Below are 14,747 nucleotides of genomic sequence, written 5' to 3' on the forward strand. Positions count from 1 at the left end.
TCTGCCATAAGGGTGGTGTCATCTGCGTATCTCAGGTTATTGTTATTTCTCGCAGCAACCTTGATTCCAGCTTGTGCTTCATCCAGCCCAGCGTTTCTCATGATGTACTCTGCATATCTATTAAATAAGCAGGGTGACAATATACAGCCTTGACGTACTCCTTTTCCTATTTGAAACCAGTCTGTTGTTCCGTGTCCAATTCTGTTTCTTCCTGACCTGAATACAGGTTTCTCAAGAGGCAGGTCAGGTGGTTTGATATTTCCATCTCTTTAAGAATTTTCCACAGTTTATTGGGATCCACACAGTCAAAGGCTTTGGCATAGTAAAAAAAAAAAGCAGGAATAGATGTTTTTCTGGAACTCTCTTCCTCTTTCAATGATCCAGAGGATGCTGGCAATTTGATCTCTGGTTCCTCTGCCTTTTCTAAATGCAGCTTGAACATCTAGACGTTCATGATTCACATATTGCTGAAGCCTGGCTTGGAGAATTTTGAGCATTACTTGACTAGTGTGTGAGATGAGAGCAATTGTGTGGTAGTTTGAGCATTCTTTCACATTCCCTTCTTTGGGATTGGAATGAAAACTGAATTTTTCCAGATCCTGCGGCCACTGCTAAGTTTTCCAAGTTTGCTGCCATATTGTGTGCAGCACTTTCACAGCATCATCTTTTAGGATTTGAAAGAGCTCAACTGGAATTCCATCAGCTCCACAATCTTTGTGCGTAGTGACCCTTCCTAAGGCCCACTTGACTTCACATTCCAGGATGTCTGGCTCTAGGTGAATGATCACATCATCATGATTATGTGTGTCATGAAGATCTTTTTTGTACAGTTCTTCTGTATATTCTTGCCACCACTTCTTAATATCTTGTTTCTGTTAGGTCCGTACCATTTCTGTCCTATATGGAGCCCATCTTTGCCTAAAATATTCCCTTGGTATCTCTAGTCTAATTTTCTTGAAGAGATCTCTAATCTTTCCCATTCTATTATTTTCCTCTATGTCTTTGCATTGATCACTGAGGAAGGCTTCCTTACCTCTCTCCTTACTATTCTTTGGAACTCTGCAGTCAAATGGGTATATCTTTCCTTTCCTCCTTTGCTTCTCACTTCTCTTCTTTTCACAGCTATTTGTATGAGCTCCTCTGACAGCCATTTTGCTTTTTTGCATTTCTTTTTCATGGGGATGGTCTCAATCCCTGTCTCCTGTACAATGTCACAGACCAGAATGCGGTCCACTGGAGAAGGGAATGGCAAACCACTTCAGTATTCTTATCTTGAGAACCCTATGAACAGTATGAAAAGGCAACAAGATAGCACACTGAAAGATGAACTCCCCAGGTTGGGAGGTACCCAATATGCTCCTGGAGATCAGTGGAGAAATCACTCTAGAAAGAATGAAGGGATGGGGCCAAAGCAAAATCAACACCCAGTTGTGGATGTGACTGGTGATATAAGCAAGGTTCAATGCTGTAAGGAGCAATATTGCATAGGAACCTGGAATGCTAGATCCATGAATCAAGGCAAGTTGCAAGTGGGCAAACAGGAGATGGCAGAGTGAACATGGACATTCTAGGAATCATCCAACTAAAATGGACTGGAATGGGTGAATTTAAGTCAGATGACCATTATATCTCCTACTGTGGGCAGGAATCCCTTAGAAGAAATGGAGTAGCCATGATAGTCAACAAAAGAGTCTGAAATGCAGTACTTGGATGCAATCTCAAAAACGACAGAATGATCTCTGTTCACTTCCAAGGCAAACCATTCATTATTACAGTGATCCAAGCCTATGCCTCAACCAGTAATGCTGAAGAAGCTGAAGTTGAAGAGATCTATGAAGACCTTCTAGAACTAATAACCAAAAAACATATCCTTTAGATTATACAGGAACAGAATGCACATGTAGGAAGTCAAGAAACACCTGGAGTAACAGGCAAATTTGGCCTTGGAGTACAGAATGAAGCAGGGCAAAGGCTAATAGAGTTTTGCCAAGAGAATGCACTGGTCATAGCAAACACCCTCCTCCAATAACACAAGACTCTCCACATGGACATCACCAGATGGTCAACACTGAAATCAAATTGATTCTATTCTTTGCAGGCAAAGATGGAGAAGCTGTATAGAGTCAGTAAAAACAAGACCAGGAGCTGACTGTGGCTGGGATCATGAACTCCTCATTGCCAAATTCAGACTTAAATTGAAGAAACTGGGAAAACCACTAGACCATTCAGGTATGACCTAAATCAAATCGCCCGTAGGTTCCCTTTGGCCTTTGCCCTGGCCACCAGGTGTCCTGCATAACCTCCTCAGCGCCAGGCAAGGCTCTGACTTGTGGCCGTTTCCCTTTGCTTAGTCACCCAGGCCAGGTTTCCTGCCTCTCTAGACATGTCCCTGCTCGTGGCTCTGGTCTTCTGGGGACAGTCAGGTGAAGAGGGAATGTGATCATACCCTTCTTCTCACTCACCACATCCCTCCCTCCAAGCCATAAACTCCAGACTTATTGTCTTCAAAGCTGTCACTCTGGCTAACAAAGAATAGTGACAATGATGACAGTGATGAAGCACAGCCACCTCATGGCTTGGACATCGTGCCTTCTGGTCAGATGAGTAACCTGAGAACACTCTGTCCTGGAACTTGGCCTACAGGGTGATATCCCTGAGTAATGCAATATGGCGCTTGTGTTCAAGGTGCTTCTCTCTCTCTGTGGAAAAAAGACTGCTTGGCAGCTGCTCCCAGGACAATGAGTTGGGTGCAAAGCTTTGCTGCTTCTCCTGCCTCTGCTGTTTCTGTTAACAGGCCCCATCCATCCATTCCAAAGGCACCACCTGAAGGCCTATGATAGGTCAGGCCCTCTGATAGGGGTTGGGCATCCACATTACCCAGGCACCAGGCCTGCCCCTCACCCACATATGGACCACTGTTGACAAGCTGTCTGTGCCATGAGGGTCAGAGTCAGGTTGGCTTGTGATGAAGAGCTTGGACGCTGGGACCTGGGAGGAGGAACTGACTCTGCCAACTCACCAGGTGTGTGACGTCAGGCAAATTATTGAACCTCTCTGACCCTTGCTTTCTCCATCTGGAAGATGGGGCTAATTATACTTCTTTTTACCTTTTGAAGTTTCTGCTTAAGTTTCGACTCTACAGGGCCTCCACATTCTCCTCCCCTCCAATCCATTCATCGTCCCAAAGTCCTAAAACCCTGATTCCCTCCAATAGTCTTCCACAGCCAACAGGATAAAGCTTACATCATTCAGCAGGCAGCTGGGGCTGGCCACAGTTCAATCACGTATTCCACAGATATCTATTTCGGGCTTGCTCTGGGCCAGGCCTGTGCCGGGCGCCATGAACTCTTCAGTCTCTGGCCTCCTGCAGCTTACAGGCTGGGTGGAAACAGAAACCAGTTAAACAGGTGACTCTAATACATATAATCAGAGCCTACGATGAAGGGTGGGAAAGCAAAAGAGCCTCTGTAACCGGAGTCTACACCAGTGGGGCCTGGCCTTGTCCGCGAATTACAGAGGACTTTCCCGAGGAAGTGATGTTTACGAGTGAGAGGGGGATGATTAGGCAACAGTGAGCAACAGAAGAGGAAGACAGATTCAAGCAAATAAAATAATACAGAAAAAGACCAGGAGCCTGGGGCTCAGAGAATGAGGGAGAAAGTGCCCAAAGATGAAGGTGGATGCAAAAGTAGGGTCAGGCTCTTTGGGGCCTTGTTTTTATCTTCATCCTGAGGCCAATGACAGGCACTGAAGTCTTGAAACCAGAGTTGTAACTAAGAAGAGGAGCAGTTGGTGGTGTGTGCATTTTGAAAATGCCAACCTAGATTAGTATGGAGAAAGGACTGGAGGGAGGGAAGAGGGGAAGAAAGGAAATGGATTAGGACTAGGCCAGGCCAGAGGGGGCCTGGCTCAGGAAGATGATGACGGGGTGGGGAGAGGTGCACAGATTTGAGAAAAATATAGAAGGTAAGTTTGCTAGGCCTTGGTGATGCATTGGACTTGGGGGTGAGGGATAAGGAGGGGTCTCTGGTTTCTAATGGTATAATAGGAAGAAGCCAGTGCCCGTGCCCGAGACCAGAGACAGAAACGCTGGGGATGCTGCAGGTTTGCAGTGGGGAGGGGATGAGCGAGGTTGGGTGAGCTGGGTTCAGGTTGCCTGTGAGCCACGCAAGGGAGGACAGGGAGAGGATAGTCAGAGGACCTGGTCCATCTTTACTGCCTCACTGCTCAGTCTTCCTCTCCTCCAGACAGGACTGTCAGCTCTATCGATTTTAAGGGTCCATCTGGGCCAAGCCTTGAAGTCCTTACTGGGGATGGAAAGGTGACAAGGTTTGTTTCCCTGCCTTCAAGATCCTCACAGATTAGGAGAAAGATAGAAGAGGAAGCACAATTTCCCGTTCACTGCAAAGGAGGGTGGGGAGGGGCTGTGGGAGTGGGGAAGGGGCCCTTAGGTCTGCCTAGAGCCAAAACCAGCTACCTCGAGCCACTTATGGCTACCTGTGGGCCATGTGGGACTATGCAGCACCCCCAGAGGGTTCTTGCCTTCATTCCGTGGCTTAGGCAATTCCCTCTTCCGTGAGCACCCTTGTCCCCATTTCCTTCTGTATATACCCCACCCATCTTCAAAATCTGTTCCAAAGCCATTACCACCAAGAAGCCTTCCTTTCTCTTGCCTTTGCAGTCAGTCTTTCCACTGTGCCCCCAGTTACATCCAATGCATGCAGTGTACATCTGATCAACACGTTCCTCACACGCAGCCATTGTGGCATGGTTACTTGTGTCCAAATCTTCCTTCTCCACCAGCTGGGGAGATCCCAGGGCAGAAGTGTGATTCTTCTGCATCCTCAGAGCTGGGCACTGAGCTGCAGTCTCAGTGTAGGCTGAGTTAAGGGGGCGTTTTCTTGAGTTGCTTGGAAACACTTGGGCATGCTCAGTGTAACCCAAAGTCCCTTCCTAGAACCAGTCCCCCTCGCCCACTACCCTCCAATCTTCTGACACTCCCTCACTTGGGGGTTCGTTAACCTCTCAGGCCCTTCTCTCCCTCTCCACTCTTCGGCCCCCGAACCTTTATCTTCTTGCAGCTGTAGCATCAAGCTTGTTTCAGCAAAGAAACAGACCTAGGCCTTCTGAGAGCTGTCAGAGAGACTGGGAGGCGGCTCCTTTAACAGTGGCCAGCGAGGGGGCGTGGCCTACGGAGAACTGGCCCGAAAGGGGGCGCGGCTCCTTTAAGAAGCGGCGGGTCAGGTGAGAAGAGGCCCCTGAACCGCAGGAAAAGGCGAGGTTGCTTTCGAAGCTGTAGCACCGCCAGGAGAGCCCCTATTCCTCGAAGCCGGCGCCTTCTTGTTAATCCGGGTGCGAGGTGTCCGGAGCAGCGGTGTCATTAACTGCCAAGTGTGGGCCTCTCAGCTGGTGTGGGGGTGGTAACCTCGCCCCTGGCCCCTGCCTTCGAAAATACCTGGGCGCCCAGGTCCCCGCCCCCGGGCGCCCTTGGGCCCCTCCCGGCCATCCCGGAACGTCCCCTCCGCCCAGCGCCGGCCTTATGCTCAGCTGCCGTCGACCATTGTCTGCGGGGTGCGGGGCTCCTGCTGGGGGTGGGCGCCCCGCGCTGCTAGGCCCCTACCCTCACCTGTGGCCTCCGGGGTCCGCCCTAAGCGCACCTGGAATGAAGGTTTGGGTGATGAGAAACGAGGAATCTTCCCGGGAGAGCAACAGCCAGAGAACACCGCGGCCTTGACACTTCCCGAAGCCCGGAGCCGCAGACAAGGGTCCGAGGGCACCGAAACTCCCTAGCACGGCTTCCGAGGACTTTTGGGCGCGCAGGAACCAGCACCCAGTCTGCTAGTGGCGGGCAGATAGGGAGGCCGACCGGCTGGAGGTTCCCGGCGTCTGCAGGCCCCCAGCGCGCAGACCCAACTGGCGCCTCGGACACTAGTTCCGGCGCTATGGTTACTGCCACGTGCCCGTCGCTGGGGGCCAAACCGTCAACCGCACGCAGCTCCCCTCCTCCAGGAGCAGCCCCCACCCCCCGCCTCGCTGCCGCCGTTCTGCCTGCCTCAACTCCTTGGTGACAGCGGTGACACCCAGACGCACGCACCTACCAAACCTTTCTGGCGAGACAGACATCTCCGCGCGTGCACCCACACTCATCCACAGATGCTCTCATGCATCCACGGTGACACACGCACACTCGATCGCTCTCTCTCGCTCTTCCTGAGGCTCAGCTCCGTGGAGCCACCAAACACCCAGACCAACAGCAGCATAGAGAGAGGCTCGGGCCTCAGCGCCCCCTTCCCTTAGCCCCCTTCCCTTGCTGCAACCCCGGCCCAGGGGAGCTGGGTCCGCACCGCGGTGCGCCCAGGTGGCTTTCTTAAAGGGAAAGTTGCATCAGTCTCTTGAGGCTCTCTGCCCCCGAATCTGCCGGCCCCCGCTGTGCTGCTTGTCGGTACTCCTGAACTTGTGTTTTGGTTTTCGGGAGGTGGGGGCCAGAGTTTGCTGAAAGTTTGGAGAGTGAAGAAGCTTTGGGAGACCTAGCCAAGTCCCTCCCCTCTCCCAGCAGCTCCCCTGGCCGCCCTGCCTGCCCCTGCCACCCCTCCACCCCATTCTCATCCCCGTGCCAGGTCCTTGCCAACACAGTCCAAGGGGAAATTCAGGCTCTCTGTCCAGGCCCGCCCCACTCCCGCACCCTGGATGCTGGTGAACGTCTTCTCCGGGCATTCCGGAGGCAGAGCAGGAAGGGAGGCAGGGAGGGGCTGACCCCTTGCCTCTGCCCCTCTGGGCTGAGACATATTAGGGATGCGACCTTGTCAACTGAGTACCCGATGGGAGGAGCAGGGGAGTGACTGTGGGAGGCGGGGGCTGCTCAGGGCTCGGTGACCTAGACACAGGCCTTGTGCGGGCGATGAGCTGTCACGCTGGGCCTAAGCTCCTTGCCCTCGGAACTCGAGCCCCTGCACCCCTAAGTCTAATCCAGAGGTGAGCGGGGGAGGGCCTTGACAGGTCCCCACTGACCCCTGTAGCATAACCAGCTGCGGCCCCGTGGGGTTCAGGCCTCTCTCCGGCCCTGTCTCTGTGAGTCTCTCTGCTTCTGGGACTCCTCTGCCTGTCTTGCCTTGTGTGGTGCCTCTGTGTTTTGGTCTCCCGACTCCTTGTGTATTTCGTGCCTTGTCTTTGTGAAGAGCTCTGTGGCCCTGGCTCCCCGAAACCCTGGTGGGTTGACAGAGGGGCACGGACACCACTAGGAAATGGGCTACACAGGCCTCAGTGACAGGGCAGTGGGCGACAGCAAGTCTTTGGAGACACAGACTGGTAGGTGACGTGAGGTCTTGGACGGCACAGGGTCTCGGTGGCAACGCGTTGCAGGTGGCCCAGCTTTGAGGGACTTTGGGCTATTCGTACTTGACACACAGACTGGGTGAGTCTGAGTTTTTGGCTAACAAGTATCTGGTGACTCAGAGCAATTCAAAATGAATTCTTGGGCAGCAGAGCAACAGCAGTGGTTCTTGACTAGGGCGGTATGTCCCTCCCCTACAGGGACGTTCAGCTGTGTGTGGAGACGTGTTCAGCCGTCTCATCTGAGGGGAAGCTGTGCTATTAGTGTGTAACGTGTAGAGCCAGGATGTTGCTCTACAGGCCACGTCACAGGCTGGTCCCGCACAAGGACCTAAACGTGGGGCCAACTCTGAAACCCGACTGCCAGGCTGAAATCCTAGCTCTGCGCTCTGCGACTCAGTGTCTAACATGGAGTACGCAGGCAGTACCCTTCTGGAGTGCTGGGATTGCTGAACTGACTCTTGTCAAGTGTTTAGAATTGGGCCTGGCACCAAGTAGGTGTCATTTTTTTGACTCAGGCCTGGAGAGAACAAGGGTAGGTTCCAATTCAGTGACTCAAACGTTCTCTCCCTTCCTTGTTACAGTTTCTTCTTCAGATAGCCTTCTTCCATCAGGAAACTACATGGACAAAAGCGCTCCTGTCTTATAGTTACTGACCACGGTTCTTGGCCTTCCTTGTGGATCAGTCCCTAAGTCATATCCAACTCTTCAACCCATGGACTGCAGCACACCAGGCTTCTGTGTCCTTCACTATCTCCATCCAACCATCTCATCCTCCAGTGTCCCCGTCTCCTGTCTTCAGTCTCCTGTCCTCATCGGGGTCTTATCCAGTGAGTCAGCCCTACACATCAGTTGGACAAAGTACTGGCCTTCCTTACTCAAGAAAAAATAAGAGGCCAGACAAGAAATTCAGGCAAGGACTTTACTGAGGCTTCTATTGCAGCGAGGGGAAACAAAAACAAATAAGCTTCCCTTGCTGGCTCCCTGAGTAGGGAGAGCAAGATGGTTCCAAATATGGGGTAAAGTTAGGGCTCTGTCCAGGGGTTGGGCCAGAAGGGTGGCTTGGGTGATTTGCCCACCTAAAGATGGTGCTGAGTGCAGGTGGCATGTGGAATACCCTGCTTTTGTTCCTGACCCCCACTTTTGTTCCCAGGTCTTTAGAAGTGGCATTTGGGTTTCTGGCCTTTTTATATCTTGTCCATAATTTGCCCTAACTGCATGTGCACACTTATTTCTCATGCCTTAGAGTTTCTTTGTATTGTTGTTGCTCCAGGAACATTTATCCAGATGTAAGCATTGCAGGAAAGGGTCCCAGGTCCCAGATCTCAGCTGGTCTTTTCATGTCATGCAGATGTAGTGATTTCTGAGGAAAAGAGACAAATTCCTATAAATCCCAAAGAAATGGCCCTGATTGGCTAGGCCTGGGTCACCCGACCAACCACGTTTTGCAGAACATCACATAATTAGACTAACTCTTCTATTCTCCATGAAGACTTCCCTGGTGGCTCAGAAGTAAAGTATCTGCCTGCAATTCAGGAGACCAAGGTTTGGTCCTTGGGTTAGGAAAATCGCCTGGAGAAGGAAATGGCAACCCACTCCAGTACTCTTGCCTGGGAAATCCCATGGACAGAGGAGCCTGGAGGCCTATAGTCCATAGGGTCTCAAACAGTCAGACACAGCTTAGCAACTAAACAACAACAATGACAAATTTTTAATGACAACTCTCTGGAGTAGAACTCTTACTTTCCTCTTTTGACATCTAAGGAAACTGATCCCAGAGGTTCAGTAACTTGCAAACCCAAGATTGGATCAAGGCTGCTGCTGCTGCTAAGTCACTTCAGTCATGTCTGACACTTTGCGACCCCATAGATGGCAGCCAACCAGGCTCCTCTGTCCATGGGATTCTCCAGGCAAGAATACTGGAGTGGGTTGCCATTTCCTTCTCCAATGCGTGAAAGTGAAGTCACCCAGTCATGTCCGACTCTCAGCAACCCCACGGACTGCAGCCAACCAGGCACCTCCGTCCATGGGATTCTCCAGGCAAGAGTACTGGAGTGGGTTGCCATTGCCTGTTCAAGGCAGTCTGGTTTAAAAAGATGCACCCTTCCTTCACAGCTACCATCTTGAATGCTTATATTTAGATACATCAGGTTTTATTTTTAAATGTGCAATAAGAAGCAACATTGTATTTGTTCATAACATGCAATCACAGAAGCATCTTCATTACAAAGAGTTGCTCATTTTTCTTTTTCTAAGATAAAGCAATTGCATTAGGCATTAGTCATCTGGTTTGTTGGAGAAGGCAATGGCACCCCACTCCAGTACTCTTGCCTGGAATATCCCATGGATGGAGGAGCCTGGTAGGCTCCATGGGGTTGCGAAGAGTCGGACACGACTGAGCGACTTCACTTTCACTTTTCACTTTCATGCATTGGAGAAGGAAATGGCAACCCACGCCAGTGTTCTTGCCTGGAGAATCCCAGGGACAAAGAAGCCTGGTGGGCTGCCATCTATGGGGTCACACAGACTCGAACACGACTGAAGTGACTTAGCAGCAGCGGCAGCAGCATCTGGTTTTTTGAGTGGACTAATGAGAGAATGGTTGTGATTTTCTTGGTGACTGAAAACAATAAGAGCTGGTCCTGGAGTGAAGGGTGGGGTAGGAGGGAGGAAGGGACCTTGGTGATGAGCAAAATTAAGTCTAGATAGAATCTGGCCTGGTCCTGATAGGACTGCCATGGTTGACAAATTCTTTGTTTGCATGATGACTCACGATGGAACTCAACCTTTCAACTTTTCCTGAAGCACTGATAGGGAGACAGCACAGTCAAATCAATAATTCACTAATAATACATCTGCTGTCAGTTGCATTCTTTGAGGGAAAGAATGCCTGCATTGTGAGAGTTATCTTGCCCTAGGGCCAAGCCTGCGAGATGAGGGGCATAGATAGGTATGCTACTTACATCCTTATCATATTGCCTAATGCTTCTTATGAGCTTCCCTGGTGGCTCAGAGGTTAAAGCGTCTCCCTGCAATGCAGGAAACCTGGGTTCTATCCCTGGGTCGGGAAGATCCCCTGGAGAAGGAAATAGCAACCCACTCCAGTATTCTTGCCTGGAGAATCCCATGGATGCAGGAGCCTGGTGGGCTACAGTCCATGGGGTCACAAAGAGTCAGACACGACTGAGTGACTTCACTTTCACTTTCAATGCTTCTTATGTGTTGCAGTTCCGTTCAGTTCAGTCGCTTAGTCATGTCCGACTCTGTGACACCATGAATCACAGCATGTCAGGCCTCCCTGTCCATCACCAACTCCCAGAGTTCACCCAAATTCACGTGCATCAAGACGGTGATGCCATTTGCCCATCTCATTCTCTGTTGTCCCCTTCTCCTCCTGCCCCCAATCCCTCCCAGTGTCAGGGTCTTTTCCAATGAGTCAACACTTTGCATGACATGGTGGCTAGGGTATTGGAGTTTCCACCTCAGCCTCAGTCCTTTTAAGGAACACCCAGGACTGGTCTCCTTTAGGAAGGACTGGATGGATCTCCTTGCACATCAAGGGACTCTCCAGAGTCTTCTCCAACACCACAGTTCAAAAGCATCAATTCTTTGGCACTCAGCTGTCTTCACAGTCCAACTCTCACATCCATACATGACCACTGGAAAAACCACAACCTTGACTAGAGGGAACTTTGCTGGCAAAGTAATGTCTCTGCTTTTGAATATGCTATCTAGGTTGGTCATAACTGTCCTTGCAAGGAGTAAGTGTCCTTTAATTTCATGGCTGCAGTCACCATCTGCAGTGACTTTGGAGTCCCAAAAAATACAGTGTGACACTGTTTCCCCATCTATTTCCCATGAAGTGATGGGGCCAGATGCCATGATCTTCATTTTCTGAATGTTGAGCTTTAAGCCAAGTTTTTCACTCTCCTCTTTCACCTTCATCAAGAGGCTTTTTAGTTCTTCTTCATTTTCTGCCATAAGGGTGATATTATCTGCATATCTAAGGTTGTTGATATTTCTCCCAACAATCTTCTTTCCATCTTATGCTTCTTCCAGCCCAGCGTGTCTCATGATGTACTCTGCATGTAAGTTAAATAAGCAGGGTGACAATATACAGCCTTGACGTACTCCTTTTCCTATTTGGACCAGTCTGTTGTTCCATGTCCAGTTCTAACTGTTGCTTCCTGACCTGAATACAGGTTTCTCAAGAGGCAGGTCAGGTGGTCTGGTATTCCAATCTCTTGAGCAATTTTCCACAGTTTATTGTGATCCACACAGTCAAAGGCTTTGGCATAGTCAATAAAGCAGAAATAGATGTTCTTCTGGAACTCTCTTGCTTTTTTTTATAATCTAACAGATGTTGGCAATTTGATCTCTGGTTCCTCTGCCTTTTCTAAAACCAGCTTGAATATCTGGACATTTGCGGTTCACATATTGTTGAGCCTGGCTTGGGAAATTTTGAGCATTACTTGACTAGTGTGTGAGATGAGTGCAATTGTGTGGTAGTTTGAGCATTCTTTCGCATTGCCTTTCTTTGGGATTGGAATGAAAACTGACCTTTTCTTTTTCTTTTCTTTTTTTTTTTTTTTTTTGAAAACTGACCTTTTAAAAGTCCTGTGGCCACTGCTGAGTTTTCCAAAATTGCTGGCATATTGAGCGCAGTACTTTCACAGCATCATCTTTCAGGATTTGAAAGAGCTCAACTGGAATTCCATCACCTCCACTAGCTTTGTTCGTAGTGATGCTCTCTAAGGCCCACTTGACTTCACATTCCAGGATGTCTGGCTCTAGGTGAGTTTTCACAACGTCATGATTATCTGGATCGTGAAGCTCTTTTTTGTACAGTTCTTCTGTGTATTCTTGCCACCTCTCTTAATATCTTCTGCTTCTGTTAAGTCCATACCATTTCTGTCCTTTATTGAGCCCATCTTTGCATGAAATGTTCCCTTGGTATCTCTAATTTTCTTGAAGAGCTCTCTAGTCATTCCCATTCTGTTGTTTTCCTCTATTTCTTTGCATTGATCACTGAGGAAGGCTTTCTTATCTCTCCTTGCTATTTTTTGGAACTGTGCATTCAAATGGGAATATCTTTCCTTTTCTCCTTTGCTTTTCACTTCTCTTCTTTTCACAGCTATTTGTAAGACCTCCTCAGACAGCCATTTTGCTTTTTTGCATTTCTTTTCCATGGGGATGGTCTTGATCCCTGTCTCCTGTACAAGGTCATGAACCTCCATCCATAGTTCATCAGGCAGTCTGTCTATCAGATCTACTCCCTTAAATCTATTTCTCACTTCCAGTGTATAATCATAAGGGATTTGATTTAGGTCATACCTGACCAGTCTAGTGGCTTGCCCTACTTTCTTCAGTTGAAGTCTGAATTTGGCAATAAGGAGTTCATGATCTGAGCCACAGTCAGCTCCTGGTCTTGTTTTTGCTGACTGTAGAGAGCTTCTCCAACTTTGGCTGTAAAGAATATAATCAATCTGATTTTGGTGTTGACCATCTAATGATGTCGATGTGTAGTCTTCTCTTGTGTTGTTGGAAGAGGGTGTTTGCTATGACCAGTGTGTTCTCTTGGCAAACTTCTATTAGCCCTTGCCCTTCTTCTTTCCGCACTCCAAGGCCAAATTTGCCTGTTACTCCAGGTGTTTCTTGACTTCCTACTTTTGCATTCCAGTCCCCTATAATGAAAAGGACATCTTTTTGGGGTGTTAGTTCTAAAAGGTCTTGTAGGTCGTCAGAGAACCGTTCAACTTCAGCTTCTTCAGCATTCCTGGTCGGAGCATAGGCTTGGATCACCATGATATTGAATGGTTTGCCTTGGAAACAGAGATCATTCTGTCGTTTTTGAGATTGCATCCAAGTACTGCATTTTGGACTCTTTTGTTGACCATGATGGCTACTCCATTTCTTTTAAGGGATTCCTGCCCACAGTAGGAGATATAATGGTCATCTGAGTTAAATTTACTCATCCCAGTCCATTTTAGTTCGCTGATTCCTACAATGTTGATGTTCACTCTTGCCATCTCCTGTTTGACCACTTGCAAGTTGCCTTGATTCATGGACCTAACATTCCAGGTTCCTATGCAATATTGCTCTTTACAGCATCAGACCTTGGTTCTATCACCAGTCACATCCACAACTGGGTACTGGTTTTGCTTTGGCTCCATCCCTTCATTCTTTCTGGAGTTATTTCTGCACTGATCTCTAGTAGCATTTTGGGTACCTACTGACCTGGGGAGTTCCTTTTTTAGTATCATATTATTTTTCCTTTTCATACTGTTCATGGGGTTCTCAAGGCAGAATACTGAAGTGGTTTGCCCTTCCCTTCTCCAGTGGACCACATTCTGTCAGACCTCTCCACCATGACCCATCCGTCTTGCGTGGCCCCACACGGCATGGCTTTGTTCATTGAGTTAAACAGGCTGTGTTCCGTGTGATCAGATTGGCTAGTTTTCTGTGATTATGGCTTCAGTGTGTCTGCCCTCTGATGCCCTCTCGCAACACCTACCATCTTACTTGGGTTTCTCTTACCTTTGACAAGGGGTATCTCCTCACAGCCCTCTGGGCAATTGAACAACTGGATAGCAGAAGATTAAGATTCAGAGATGTATTGAATTCATGGAAATATCATAAGGATTAATACAACATTTATTATAATTTACATTGGCTCTGGGTCACGGGAACATTAAACATTTTAGTGGTGATGGCTATTTGTAGAAAGAGTATGAAAGTATTGGAAAGTACCCTGGGCATAGGGTGCATTAGAAGAGTTTTATTGGTGCCATTCCAGCAGCAACCAGAGCAACTTCTTTTTTTTCTTACATCCTCAGACTTCAAAAGTCTTCCTAGAAGAAGAACACAGGCTTTGTGAGTGTCCCAGGAGAATTGATCCAACCACTTCAAGATATAAAGTTTCTTCATGAACAGAAGGAATAGTTTAAGAGGAGAGTTGTATTTTTATCCCTGGATTTTTGATACTCAAAAATTATATATATGCAAAAGTTATACATAATTTTCCAAGCCAGGCTTCAGCAATACATAAACCGTGAACTTCCCGATGTTCAAGCTTGTTTTAGAAAAGGCAGAGGAACCAGAGATCAAATTACCAACATCCGCTGGATCATGGAGAAAGCAAGAAAGTTCCAGAAAAACATCTATTTCTGCTTTATTAACTATGCCAAAGCCTTTGACCATGTGGATCAGAAAATTTCAGAGAATTCTGAAAGAGATGGGAATCCCAGAGCACCTGACCTGCCTGTTGAGAAATCTGTATGCAGGTCAGGAAGCAACAGTTAGAACTGGACACGGAACAATAAAATGGTTCCAAATAGGAAAAGGAGTACATCAAGGCTGTATATTGTCACACTGCTTATTTAATATATATGCACAGTACATCATGAGAAATGCTGGGC

This window comes from Budorcas taxicolor, chromosome 13 (assembly GCF_023091745.1).
Source record: "Budorcas taxicolor isolate Tak-1 chromosome 13, Takin1.1, whole genome shotgun sequence".
NCBI classification, from domain to species: Eukaryota; Metazoa; Chordata; class Mammalia; order Artiodactyla; family Bovidae; genus Budorcas; species Budorcas taxicolor.